The 13,346-nt window shown below is 41.3% G+C and overlaps 1 long non-coding RNA gene across 1 annotated transcript; it reads right to left on the bottom strand.

Moving 5' to 3' along the window:
* Window positions 1–1,058: 1,058 nt before the first annotated feature.
* On the bottom strand, window positions 1,059–6,196 carry LOC114069057. The gene is made up of 4 exons (XR_003573712.1): window positions 6,098–6,196; window positions 5,138–5,269; window positions 3,534–3,540; window positions 1,059–1,068 (listed from the first exon to the last, which is right to left on the bottom strand). It is a non-coding gene; the product is annotated as an uncharacterized LOC114069057 (long non-coding RNA).
* Between the last annotated feature and the right edge of the window lie 7,150 nt (window positions 6,197–13,346).

Consider the following 13,346-nt stretch of genomic DNA (forward strand, 5'->3'; position numbering starts at 1 on the left):
GGTTTAGAACCAAAATTTACATTTGGCTTTAGTAAAAATGCACCCAATATTCTTCATGAAAGTGAGTGCTGGATTTGCACTATGGATTTGGCTGAAATTTGGCAACAAGTTTAAATCCCAAATTGGGCAATTCCTGAGGATGTCTTGTTAGGTTTAGAGAGATATCTTCTATAAACTTACTTCATGGATACTGAACTAGACCTGGATAAAACAACTGTTTATATTAGTGATATACATAGTTAGTGATTGTATAATAGCTCATTACATAAACTGATGATGTAGGTATTAGTCATCTTACTGGTATAATGTTAGGTATAAGTGGTAGAGATTGGACAAGATGGAGGTTTGGTCCATCTCAAAGTGGGGAACTGATGCCTCAGAGCTTTTTGGGTTTTTTTTAATTTTTGTAGATTTTAGAAGTAGTTGTGTAGTGAATGTAGATTTTAATGTAGCTGTATTATATCCCTTTCCCTGTAGTATAATGTTTACACATAGCCAACTCTGTTACCCCATTCCATATCAATCCCTCTAAATTTCGTTAGTGTGTTTAGTCTTCCTTTCAAGGTAGAATTATAGAAAAACATCCTAAGGACTGGAGAGCGTGGTATGTATTCCTCTAGGCCTAAAGGCTCATTAAAGGACCAGCTCTCTTTATCTCGTATACTAAATTGGCCTGGAGATTTTTTCTCCACGGTCTCTTTTAGGCAACATCCCCTTCCCCCTTCAAACCTAGTTTAAAACCCTCCCAGTCAACCCCGCCAACTCATAGGCTAGAATCCTTTTTTCCCTTCTGGACAGGTTGTTGCACTCTGGATTTTAAGCCATATGGTACCCAGAGTGTTTACATTTTATTTAAGACTTTTTAAAAGCCTTTTGGTTTGTTACAACCTCGAATTAGCATCCAGAGTGTCACACTCTTCTCTAAGAGAAATTCTTTTAATTTGATGCCCAAAAAAAAGGCAGGTAAAAGAAAACTGCTGAAAGGCAGAATTTTAAGCCTATAAACAGTAAGGTATTTATTTATTGCGACGTCAGGGTAGCTCTCCAGCTCGGGCTGGGCAATAAGAGCTCCAAAGTGGTCAAGTGAAAACAAGCAATTTATACAGTTTCTAATCACAATTGCAACATAATCACATGCATATTCATATTATTGCATCATTAGATTACAATATTCATAGCAGGTGGAGTCAGGGCAGAGTTTGAGGCGTAGTCTCTATTTTGAGGAATATTATGGTGGGAGATCCTGCCTTACTTCGTCATGGGGTCTTGAATTTACTCCTCATCGTCGGGTGACCTTCGTGACCTTCTGTCCTTTTCATTGTTCTATGTTCTGATCGTCCAGGCTTGAAGAAAACCTTTGCTCCAGGCCTACTTCACCTATTCAAATGTCTACCTTGGCTCCTCTGGATGAGATTTATGGGTGTTGAGTTCTTTGTCTAGTGTTTGATGTGGTTCCTTTAAGGTCTGATGCCCTCAGTACAGAACATAGCCTTCCTGTAAGTAGTACAGGGGGGTAAGGGGCTCTTATGGGCTTACAGTAAAAGTGTTTCGATTAACTCTTCCTGTTTCAAATTTAGTGAGGGACATAAGATATTTTGGCAAAAGGTTTTACAGGAGTAAAATACAACCAAGAAAAAATATTTCCTGAAAACATTAAGCACAAAAATGCATTCCACAGAAAACACTCACTAAAACCAATCAATATACTAGCTTTAGTAAAGTGCAATTCATCGGTTTTAAGTTCCCCACAAGAGAAGGAAAAGAGTAAAAGAAGAAAAGATATTGAAAGGGTAAAGAAAGAGAGAAGAAGAGAGAGGAAAGGAGAAATGGTCGTAGACATCGTCGACCTTCAGCTGGAACAGGCTCTTCTCCAGAGCCCTGTCTGGGCCACCATATCCATCCTCCATTCCGGGTGATTTATAAAAGCCAGGAAAAAATTACAGCTAAATCTTCCAGCATGGGATTCAAATCCGTGGAACTCAGGAATACCAAACGGGCCCTACTTTCCGCATGCCAAAAATTACTTCAGGCCAGGACAGACTACTTTAAAGTGGAAAGGCATCCCCCCTTTCCTTCCAGCTGTACAAAGCCATCACAAAATCCCCTGAGTAAACACAATGGTACGGTCCACTGTCTACCGTCCCTGCCCTACCTTTACCAAAGCTGTGCTGGTGGGGAGGTGGAGGTGTCCTCCACCCACTCCCCTTTAAGCGTCCCGGGCCAGTCAAACTGCCCGTCTGTAGGAAATAAATAAGGCAGTTTTATTACAAGCAGGAGTTTACTCATGTCAAGATGCCTGGAAGCTGTATTGTTTGGGGGGTTGGAAAGTTATTTAGTAGTCAGGTACTGATAGTCTGCTTGCAGCTACTTGTTGCTGTTGCCTATAGTTATGGTATAGAGACGAGTCGGGAAGCCTGTAAGACAATGAGACCAGCCAGGGCTCATTGCCGAGGGACCACGCGGCCAGGACACGGAAACAACCTGATAGGTCAGTTAAGACAACCAATGGACTGGCAAAGGGAAGTGCAAGCCGGTCCTGAGAGACCCAATTGAATCCAAGAAGAGGGTCTATATCACCTTTTTAAGAAGAAAAGGAGTGGGGCTCGCCATGGGAGGAGCAAGGGAGTGGTTATGTAAATCAAGAAACTTTAAAAGGACTTGTCCCTCCCATTCTCGGGGTGCTTGGACTTGGTCATGAGGCCGATGCATCCAATGGGTTGTAATTAAAGTTCTTTGTTTCACTTTATTTGGCCGTCTTTGAAATTTTAATTAGAGATATTTCTCACACACCCAGGTGAAACACTTTTTGCCCATAGACTGGGAAAACACCAACTTTTGCAACAACACGGGCTCATGTCACTTCACTTCCCAGCCCCATTGTATTCCCAATTTCTGGAGAAAACCTCACTTTATAATTGATAGCAAAATTACCCCAAAGGAACTGCTCTTTTATCTCATCTCCATGTGTGTGGTTCTGAGGAGCTGGGCTTCTCCTGGAGGAGTCACAGGTCTCACTTTTCTGCCTTTCAGAGTGCCAAACTATTGCCTAAAAGAGACCGCGGAGAAAAAAAACTCCAGGCCAATTTAGTATAGGAGATAAGATAAAGAGACCTGGTCCTTTAATGAGTCCTTAGGCCTAGAGGAATACATGCCTGCCCAGACGGGGGCTCTATGATTTTATAATAAGGTCCATCCAATCCCAGATTTGTCCACCCCCGGTTCTGCCCCCAGCACGCCCCTTCAGGAATTGGATTTGGGGTCTTTGGGACTCCTTCTTCCTCATCTTCATCTTCTTCACGTACAGTCCTTGGAGTTCCTCCAAAGTTCTGGGTTTGAAGGTCGCTGTGTCTGTGTGATATCTTCTGGTCCAGGCATTAGGGTGTTTTTCTATAATTCTACCTTGAAAGGAAGATTAAACACGCTAACAGAATTTAGAGGGATTGATATGGAATGGGGTAACAGAGTTGGGTATGTGTAAACATTATACTGCAGGGAAAGGGATATAATACAGCTACATTAAAATCTACATTCACTACACAACTACTTCTAAAATCTACAAAAATTAAAAAAACCAAAAAGCTCTGAGGCATCAGGATGAAACCAAGCTTGATAGAGATGAGCCTGGGGGCAGCAGGCTGGTGTTAGGGTGAAATCAATAGCCCAGCTGAAGTGCATCTACACCAATGCAGCAGTGTGGGTAACTGTGTTGGTTTAAAGGTAAACCAGCAGGAGAAATGAACCCAACTCAAAAGAGATTATAAATCAGAATTACAATTTAATAAAAATAATACAATAAATACAATTGTATAGATGAACAATTGGTTTTAACCCACAAAACCCCAGATGTATAACCCAGCACCCTGGGGCATGAACAGAATGGTGTTTGTTGGCCCCCATACTGAGCCCCACGTGGGCCCCTAAGTTCAAAAATAAAAGGGGGGGAAAAACCTGTTGGTGAGAGTGATGGTCATAATCTGATCGGTAGTGGTATGTCAGAGGATGCAGCAAGGCCATGCAGCCTAGCAGCATGGAAAAGAATGTAAATAAGAGGTGAACATCCAATCATATGTGAAGGCTAGTGGTAAATTATAGATAATAGAGCTAAGAATAGTGTTATTATGTAAGATTCTACAGGGACAGTGTGTGAGTGCAGCTGTGTGAAGACAAGATGTAATATTCAGGATGAAGAGAATAAAAGCTGAATTTAGGCCGTCATCATCTGGTGCCCAGTTTTATTATTATGGTCATCCTCACAAACAACGACAGTGGTGGTCACAGTCTGGTTGAGAGTGGTGGTCGCAGTCCAGTTGAGAGCAGTGGTCGTACTCCAGTCGAGAGTGGTGCTTGCAGTTCGGTTGAGGTTCTGGTCCTACTCTGGATCCCACGAGTGGTACCAGAAGTCCTAAGACCCCAAGATTATATACACAGGTTCAGGCAGGAATGTCCAACACCTCCCCCAGGGCAGGGAGTTCCACAATAGGTGATTGTGAGTTGTGGGTGTGAGGACAGGAACATCCTCCTATCTCACAGGCCTCTTAACACCCAGCTTATAGCCTGAGGGGTCAGGTGTGCTCTGGGCAGCTGCTGCAAATGGTCTATTGTTAACAGTTTCTGGGAAATGACATAAAGGGTGTAGAATACACAGTTTGGGTTACACCCACACAGTGATGAACTGGTCCCAGATGCTCTAACTAGGAAGTAACAAATAGGAGGAGCTGGAAGCCATTGGGCAGCAGGAAAGCTATGACGTAGTTGCCATCATGGAAACATGATGGAATGACTCGCGTGACTGGAGTGCTGCCATGGATGGCTATAAACTCTTCAGAAGGGACCAACAAGGAAAGAGAGGTGAGGGGGTGGCTCTACCTTGAACTTCTGGAGGGTGGACTTTGGCCTGTTCTGGACACTGGTTCAGAGTTCACTCACTCCAGCACCTCAATGTCTTCCTTTAGCGAGGGGCCGAGAACTGGACACAGCACTCGAGGTGGGGCCTCATCAGTGTTAAATACAAGGGGACAATTATTTCCCTGGTCCTGCTGGTGTTGCCTAAAATCATCAGGAGAAAAAGACTCTCCAGACAATATTAGATAAGATAGGGAGCTGCTCTTTTAATGAAGGCCTTCTGGCCACAGAGTACAAAGGCGTGCGCCTGTGTCCAGTGGTTCTAAAATTTTATAGTGTTATCCATCCAATCCAAGAACTATCTGCCCCCCAGATCCTCCCCAAATCTTCCCCCCTGGCATGCCTCCCCAGAATTGAGTCGGAGGTCCTAAGACCCCTGTATTGGGTCTGGCTCAGCTGGAGTTCATTTCCCCACAGTAGCCCTCACAGTGCTCTGCTTTGCATTGGTAGCTAGAAAGGTGTGGGAGGAACATAATGAATGTGTGAGCAATTTATATTGTGTGTGGTACTTTTATAGACTTTTATAAACTTTTACATAGTTTTATAGGTACTATAGGTTATAGGTCCCAAGATGGCTGCAGGTGTCTTTTCGAGAACAAAGAAAAATGGGTGTCAAGAAGAAGGTGGAGTTCGTTAAAGTAAACTATTGCCTTGTTATCTGTTAATAACCAATTATAAAGGTATTTGTAATGGATGTTTACAACTGGACAGTAGCCTGTATCCAATTGTATGCTTCTTGTCACGAGACCCTGAGTACAGATGTTATAAAAACCCTGAGCTATCCTAATAAATCGGACATATTTTAGATCTCATAGATCGTGTATGTATGTCTCTGGTGCCTCCCCGCCAAAAGAAAGGTGTTGGTAACACATCAGTGTTTTGGCTACTGCCAAAAAAAGGAGCAGGAAGGGAGGCATTCATTGTCTCCAATGGTTGCCTGCTGAGAAATCGTCATGCGTACTGAAGCCCTGCTTCTCAGAAGTGGCCATCGCTGCTCATGGGAAGTAGAGAATAAACCCTGCTATCTTTCACTTCACTTTTGGGTGCGCAAGCTTCCGCTTTACTTTTTGCTTTAAATAAACTGCCTTATCCCAACCCATGAGTTGCTTTTTTTCACCTTACTCTCTCCCCTGTCCAGCTGGGGAGTGATAGAGCAGCTGGGTGGGCACCTGGCATCCAGCCAAAGTCAACCCACCACAACCCCTTTCTTCCTCATCTTCCCCTTCTTCACTGCATGTACTGTCTTTGGAGCTTCTCCAAGGTTCCAGGCTTGAAGGTTGCTTTGACTATGATGGTATCTGTGAACAACACCCTGTTGTTCAGACCTGGGGTGCTTATGTTCTTAAACAAAATGTGTTTACTATAGTCTTGCCTTGAAAGGCGCCTAAACAAGCCTAAAGAATTTAGAAAATGAAGTGGGGAATAGGGTTTGGTAAGTGTTAACTACTATTCTAAAGTGTGAGAGACTATACTGCTATACTAAAATCTACAAAAAGCTAAAAATCCTAAAAATCCTGAGGCATCAGTGCCCCCTTTTAGAGACTTGACAAAACTCTATCTTGTCCAGTCTTTACCCCCTATATTTAACATCATACCAGAACGGTGACCAACACCTACAACATTAAATCATACGACAAGTTATTATGCAGATACTAACAATATATACAACTAACATGAATAGTTTTATTCAGGTCCAGATTGGTAACTAGGAAGTAAGTTTATAGAAGATATCTCTGTAAACCTAATGAGACATCTTCAGGGATTGCCTGATGTAGAATTTAGGCTTGTTGCCAAATTTGAGCCAAATCCATAGTGCAAATCCAGCAATTATTTTTTATGAAGAAAATTGGAGAAATTTTTACTAAAGCCAAATGCAAATTTTGGTTCTAAACCTGATTCATAGTTACTGTTTGATGACTCATTGACACCATCTCAGAAGGGGGTGAGGGACTGAGCATGGACTCAACAGGGAGAGGAACTGAGATAACTATTGAAAGAACCTAGCCTATTTAAAGCCTTACAAAAACATGAAAACATTCCTTATAAGGCAAAACTTCCTTCTAAGGCAAAAACCTGTGACTGCAGCATTTGATTGGCTGCTGCTGTTATCTGTGGACCTGGCAGGCTTTTGGGGTAGCAGCTCCATTCCCATAATGGAAAGATCTGGTGCCCTGTAAACCACTCCATGATCGCAAAAGACAAAACTACTGATGTTTTATGATTTACAAGTGATGCCATTTTTTGCTCTTACATATGAATAAGTATTTGCTGACTACTCACAGACAGTAAATAATATGTTACCATAGGAAAAGATCAAATAAAATTCACTAAAAATACTAATTATATGAGTGCAAAATTAATTTAAGAAATAAAAATACCAGTTTTGATTTTTGATGCAGTGTTATGTCACTAGTAAATGCTGAATTATCCAAAATGAACTTTTGCTGAAGTTTATGCTTGTGTGAAAAAATTTTGTTATATCAGGTAATTGTATCAAATCAAATCTATCAAGGAATTACCATCCAAAAGTATAAAGTAACTCCCACCATAAATAGGTATTAGATCATAGGTTGTAGAAATCCATGGAGTAACGGAATCATAAAAATGTTGACTGAAAGGGACTGCTGTATATGGTGGATCTGACTCCAAGTGACCAGGCTATCTTCTAGTCAACTTTTACAAACTTATAGAGTACAATACAGAAAGGCACAAGAGATGCTATATCACTTTACACCTGAGAATTTGTGCAATTATTTTGAAGATTTGCTTCTACTACATCACCTAAGTACAACAAATCCTTTTAGAATCCAAGCAGGTAGATTTCTCAGTTTCCTGAGAAACTCAGTTTCTAATTTCTATTGATTTAATTTTCCTGTGGTTTATTTTTAAATCAGCAAGTGAACCAGTGGATTATGGGACCCAGTAACATGACATTATCAGAGTACAGTTAGAGGAGAAAGACTTGTTGGTTCTGTAGCTCTAATAGTTAAATTATATCCATGCTTGTTTTTCTTTTAAATACCAAAATGTATGTTTACAAAGGCAGAAATTCTACATCATATAATGAGTAAATTAATTAACCTTTCAATAAGGTTAATTACCTGTAATGTTTCGGACCTGGCTCCCTGCCACAACCCAAACTTACAGTAACAACCCCTTCCCCCTCCCTTCTTCCCTTAGGGCAAAGGAAAAAAACTATAAAAATTGAAGAACCTCAAATCAATCTAATTATATAAATATGTATTTGTTTACATATATTACAGTTATATTAAAATTAAAATACTATGTACACAGCAAAGGGGCTCTAAACACCCCCAAAGGGAAAGGAAAAGGGTAAAAAGGGACAAAAAGGGACAAAACCAGAACAGATATGCACAATCAAACCCAAGAACTAGCAAAACAAAATCTCACCATGTCCCTCAGAAAAAACAAGATCACCAGACACGGCCAGCATTCTCCAACCTCCCACGTGGCAGACCAACAGTTGCTGCAGGTCTCAGCCTCTAGATAAGCAAGACCAACGCAAGGACCCACTGCTCTCGAACCTCACTGGAAGAGAAGAGAGTGAGGTCTCTAATCTCCATCTTATTTATACCCTGGTTTACGTAAAAATCGTATGGAATACTGGGAATATGACCACTTCCTTGGTTACAAGCTGGTTACCAGGAAGGCCTAGAGTAAAACCATCTCATTACCAATGAAGTAAAGGGGGACAATTCTATCACAAGAGATCAAATCAAGTATCAAAGCGAAACAGAAAGCCTGATTGAAATGCACCTTTCTTTCAAAATTTATTCTGTAATTCTTATACATCTTACCAGGCAGAATGGTTGTCATAGGCTATTTAGAACGTTTTGAATGCAAATCTTTCAATAAAATAAAGCCTACCATTATAAATAATTTCTAAGCATAGGATTTAGATCTCATATGATTTACCATAATTAGCATTATTATTCATTGTAATTCTCAAACAGGTATTTTTCCAGTAATCAGAGTTATTCTGTCTTAATGTATCATAAAGGAATAGGAAAGTAGTCTAATGGAAGCAGAAAAATGACCAGCTGTGAAATCTGCAGCAAGTATATTTATAATCAAAGTTACATTAAAGCACTGTAATACTGTGCTGGTTTTGGCTGGAGTAGAGTTAATTTCCTACCCAGTGGCTGGTGTGGGGCTGTGTTTGGGTTTGTGCTGAACATAGGGTTGATAATACAGAGATCTGTTTGCTATTGCTCAGCAGGGCTTACACAGAGTCAAGGCCTTTTCTGCTGCTCCTATGGCCCCATTGGGGAGAGGGCTGGGGGTGCGTGGGAGGTTGGGAGGGGACACAGCCAGGACAGGTGACCCCAACTGACCCAAGGGATATTCCTGACCACGTGACATCATGCTCAGTATATAAAGTGGAGGGAAGAAGAAGGAAGGGGGGGGATGTTTGGAGTGCTGATGTTTGTCTTCCCAAGTCACCGTCACATGTGATAGGGCCCTGTGATTCAAAGAAATCCTTAAACAATATTTAAAGCACACTTTTATTACGGTCGGGGTCACATAGGGGTTTTTTTCCTTTTCAGCTCCAAGGCTGAAACACTCCCTTTTGATTCGAATTAACTGAATACAGGTGCTGCTGGCTTAACTTGTTCCTACAAGCTGTATGCAGCACCATTCCCCAGCACTCTCTGGGTCCAACCATCCAGCCAGTTCTTAACCCAGCATAGAGTGCACCCATCCAAGCCATGGGCTGCAGCTTTTCCAGGAGAATGCTGTGGGAGACACTGTCAAAGGCTTTACTAAAGTCCATGTAGACACATCCACAGCTTTTCCCTCATGCTCTAGGTGGGTCACCTTGTCATAGAAAAAGTTCAAGTTAGTCAAGCAGGACCTGCCTTTCCTAAATCCATGCTGTCTGGGCCTGATCCCCTGCTTATCCTGCACATGCCATTTGATGGCACTCAAGATGATCTGCTCCGTGACCTTCCCCAGCACCAAAGTCAGACTGACAGGCCTGTAATTCACCAGATCTCCTTCCTCCCATTCTTGTAGATGTGCGTCAGATTGGATAGCCTCCAGTCAACTGGCACCTCCCTGGTTAGCCAGGATTGATGATAAATGATTGAAAGTGTCATGACTTGGCTGAGTGAATACCATTTCTGAGCTCCTTCTGAGAGGGTGATGACAACCAATTGAACTCACCTCTTGAGCTGGTTTCCTGGCTGCTCTTTTCCTGCGTTCCCTGATGTGCAAACTGCCACACTGCACAGTTTGCCCATCCTGGTTGCTCATGCTCCCTAAGAGCTGCTTTTGTTCGTGTGGAGGTGGCTGCCATGACTCCTGGCCCAGTTCAAGATATTTAGATGAACTCTCGTTTGATTACGCCACTTTTTGCCAAAACTCCCCATGAAGACAATGCAAGTATAAGGGCACTGTACTTTAAGTAATGTAAGTCGTAAAATAATCACATCTGACATATTTAACTTCTTTTTACAACCCTTTCTTTAATAATTTACACACTTTAACTGGAATAACATAAAGACCCTGGTTGGTTGATGTGTGTTAAACTATGTCAGCTGCTGAGACATTTTCAGGTTAAATAAATATTTCCTTGTCAGTCACCTGAGCTCTCTTAAATCACATTTCTCTCATGAAATACCATGACAGGTATAAACTTTTTATATCACCAGTGTCCCAGGTTGGACTTGGCTCCCAGCCAAGTGCCCGGACCACAGGGGAAAAGCCCTTCCCCCTCCCTCTCCCTCTCTCAGACAGACCGAAAAAAGACCACGCAAAAATCAAAAGAACCCAAACCAAACCGAATTCCAAGTAACACACATTTATATATATATATATATATATAATTATATACAAAATATCACCCACAGGGAACCCCCAAAAGGGAAAAAGAAAGGGAAAGGGAAAAAAGGGAAAAAGGGATAAAAAGCAAATACTTCCCTCAAGATAGCAGAAAACCACTGACACTATCTGCTTCTCAAGGCCAATCAGGCGCACTAGGCCTCACTCCTTTACCCGGGCAAAATGACAGCAAAGAACCTTTGCCTTCAGTCTGCCAGAAGAAAGAGAGTGAGAGCTTCCTCTCTTTTATTTATACTCTTGCTTACATAAAAATCGTATGGAATACTGGGAACATGGCCTTGATTCCTTGGTTACAACCTGGTCACCAAGGAAGGCCTAGACTCAAAACCACTACAACCAGCCCTAGTGCAGGGGTATTTGCTGACTTAGTGAAAAGCAAGAGAACATGGAGGCATTTAAACAATATATTTTCCAGAAAAAAAAACACCCCAAATCATATAGTAGATTATATTCTTGTTTCTATTTGGCATCTTTAACCTTTTTTTTTTCCTTTTTGAATAGATTCTTGCAGTGCTTATGGTCTAACTAAGAATTTCACCTTGTTTTGACGAGACTTTTTCCTTAGTGAGTTTAATACAATTTAAAGATTCCCAAACTTAATAGACAAATCCTATTTAGGTGTAGATAATTCTAGCAATATATTGATGATAAAGGTATGTTTCTGTTACAGAGGATGTGTCATCCTAATTTTTCAATGAGGAAACTAAAATAATTTAAAGCAAAAAAAAAAATATTTTCTGGAGTCTTGTAAGAGTTGTTAATTAAAGATCAGCTTTGAAAGAGCTAGAGAAGTCATTCAAAGTCTAAAAGCCTTAGGGTCAGATTCTTGGTCAATCATGAATCACCTTTGTGTCACAATCTGTCTGGATGCAGCAGTGTACTCCCATGCTGTAAAAAAACCTCCAGCACCTCATGGCTTACATGGTCTGACCTGTGCCACCTTTCTCCATCTTTTCATTTAACACAGAAGCATTTTGGACAGGTTCATCTGAATGTGTTGAAGATGACAGAAGAACAGACCTGGAAAATGATGTTCCTTAATGATTCTGGTCAGATGATCACACTGTATTGATGCCTCAGAGCTTTTGGGATTTTTTTAACCCTTGTAGATTTTAGAAGTAGTTGTGTAATAAAAGTAGATTTTAATGCAGCTGTATTATACCCCTTACCCTGTAGCATAATAGTTACACATAGCCAACCCTGTTACCCCATTTCATATCAATCCCTCTAAATTCTGTTAGCGTGTTTAGTCTTCCTTTCAAGCTAGAATTATAGAAAAACATCCTAAGGCCTGGACCAGAAGATATCACACAGACACAGCGACCTTCAAGCCCAGAACTTTGGAGGAACTCCAAGAACTATATGTGCTGTGAAGAAGATGAAGATGAGGAAGAAGGGGTCTCAAATGCCCCTAGACCTAATTCCCAAAGGGGCGTGTTGAGGGGCAGAACTGGGCAGAACCAGGGGTGGACAGATCTGGGATTGGATGAACCTTATTATAAAATCATAGAACTACTGTCTGGGCGCATGCAGGTCATGTGCATTCCCTGGGCCTGTAGGCTGATTAAAGGGCCTACTATTTTTATCTTGTACACTAAATTGGCCTGGAGTCTCTTTCTCTGCACTGTCTTAAGGCAACAGTATAATACCCATCATCGCAAACCAAAATTGCTAATCACTGTGATCAGACCCAAGAAAAAGTTAAGATAATGGGGATTTCAAAAATGTCACCTACAGTTACATATTAAGGGAAAATTTTGTGATGACAGGCTGTTGGATGGCAAAGGAGTAATTTGTTCCAAATGAGAGAAACTTCACCGCAGATTTAAACACAGGGATTTATCACAAGGAAAAGCAGAGGTGGAAAGAGAGTTTCTGGCAAGGGTGCTTGATTTCTGACTTTAAGACATCCTTTGTACCACTAATTCACTTTTCTCTTGGAGTTCGAGTATTGCAAAACTGTACTCCTAAAAAAGTCCCAGAACAAGAATGTGCTCAGTGGTGTCATGAGGAAAGTACTATGTTCATAGCTTTCAATAAAGAGGTACTGTTAGCTAATCAGTGGACAAGGATTTGCACAATATTGCAACATGATAAAGGTATTATTCAAATCTTTGCATTTGTAGTGGGTTGATGCTGGTTGGATACCAGGTACCCACTAAAGCTGCTCTCTCACTCTCCCTCTGCAACTGGACAGAGAAGAAAAAATATCATCTAAGGATTCGAGTAGAGATAAGAGCTGGGAGAGGTCAATTACTGATTACCTTCACAGGCACAACAGACTCAAAGTGGGGATATATGACGGCAAGAGCATGGATCCATCATGACAATCAATATGATTAAGCAATGAATCATTTATTAAGACACACAGCACACGTTTTATACATTTTTGTACCATCGTGGGTGCAGGAATAAAGTCTGGGGATTGGATAGCTCAGTCTGTCCACAAGTCCATGCTTCATGTTCATTGGACAAGATGCAGGGTTGATGTTTTTGCACCTGGATACCAGCTCCCACCGTAGGTTCTCATAACATGGAATAGTTGTTGATCGAAAACTAATTCCATTCTCATGGGAAGT

This window comes from Empidonax traillii, unplaced genomic scaffold (assembly GCF_003031625.1).
Source record: "Empidonax traillii isolate 1590-97213 ecotype Southwest subspecies unplaced genomic scaffold, ASM303162v1 scaffold1173:size253290, whole genome shotgun sequence".
Taxonomy (NCBI): domain Eukaryota; kingdom Metazoa; phylum Chordata; class Aves; order Passeriformes; family Tyrannidae; genus Empidonax; species Empidonax traillii.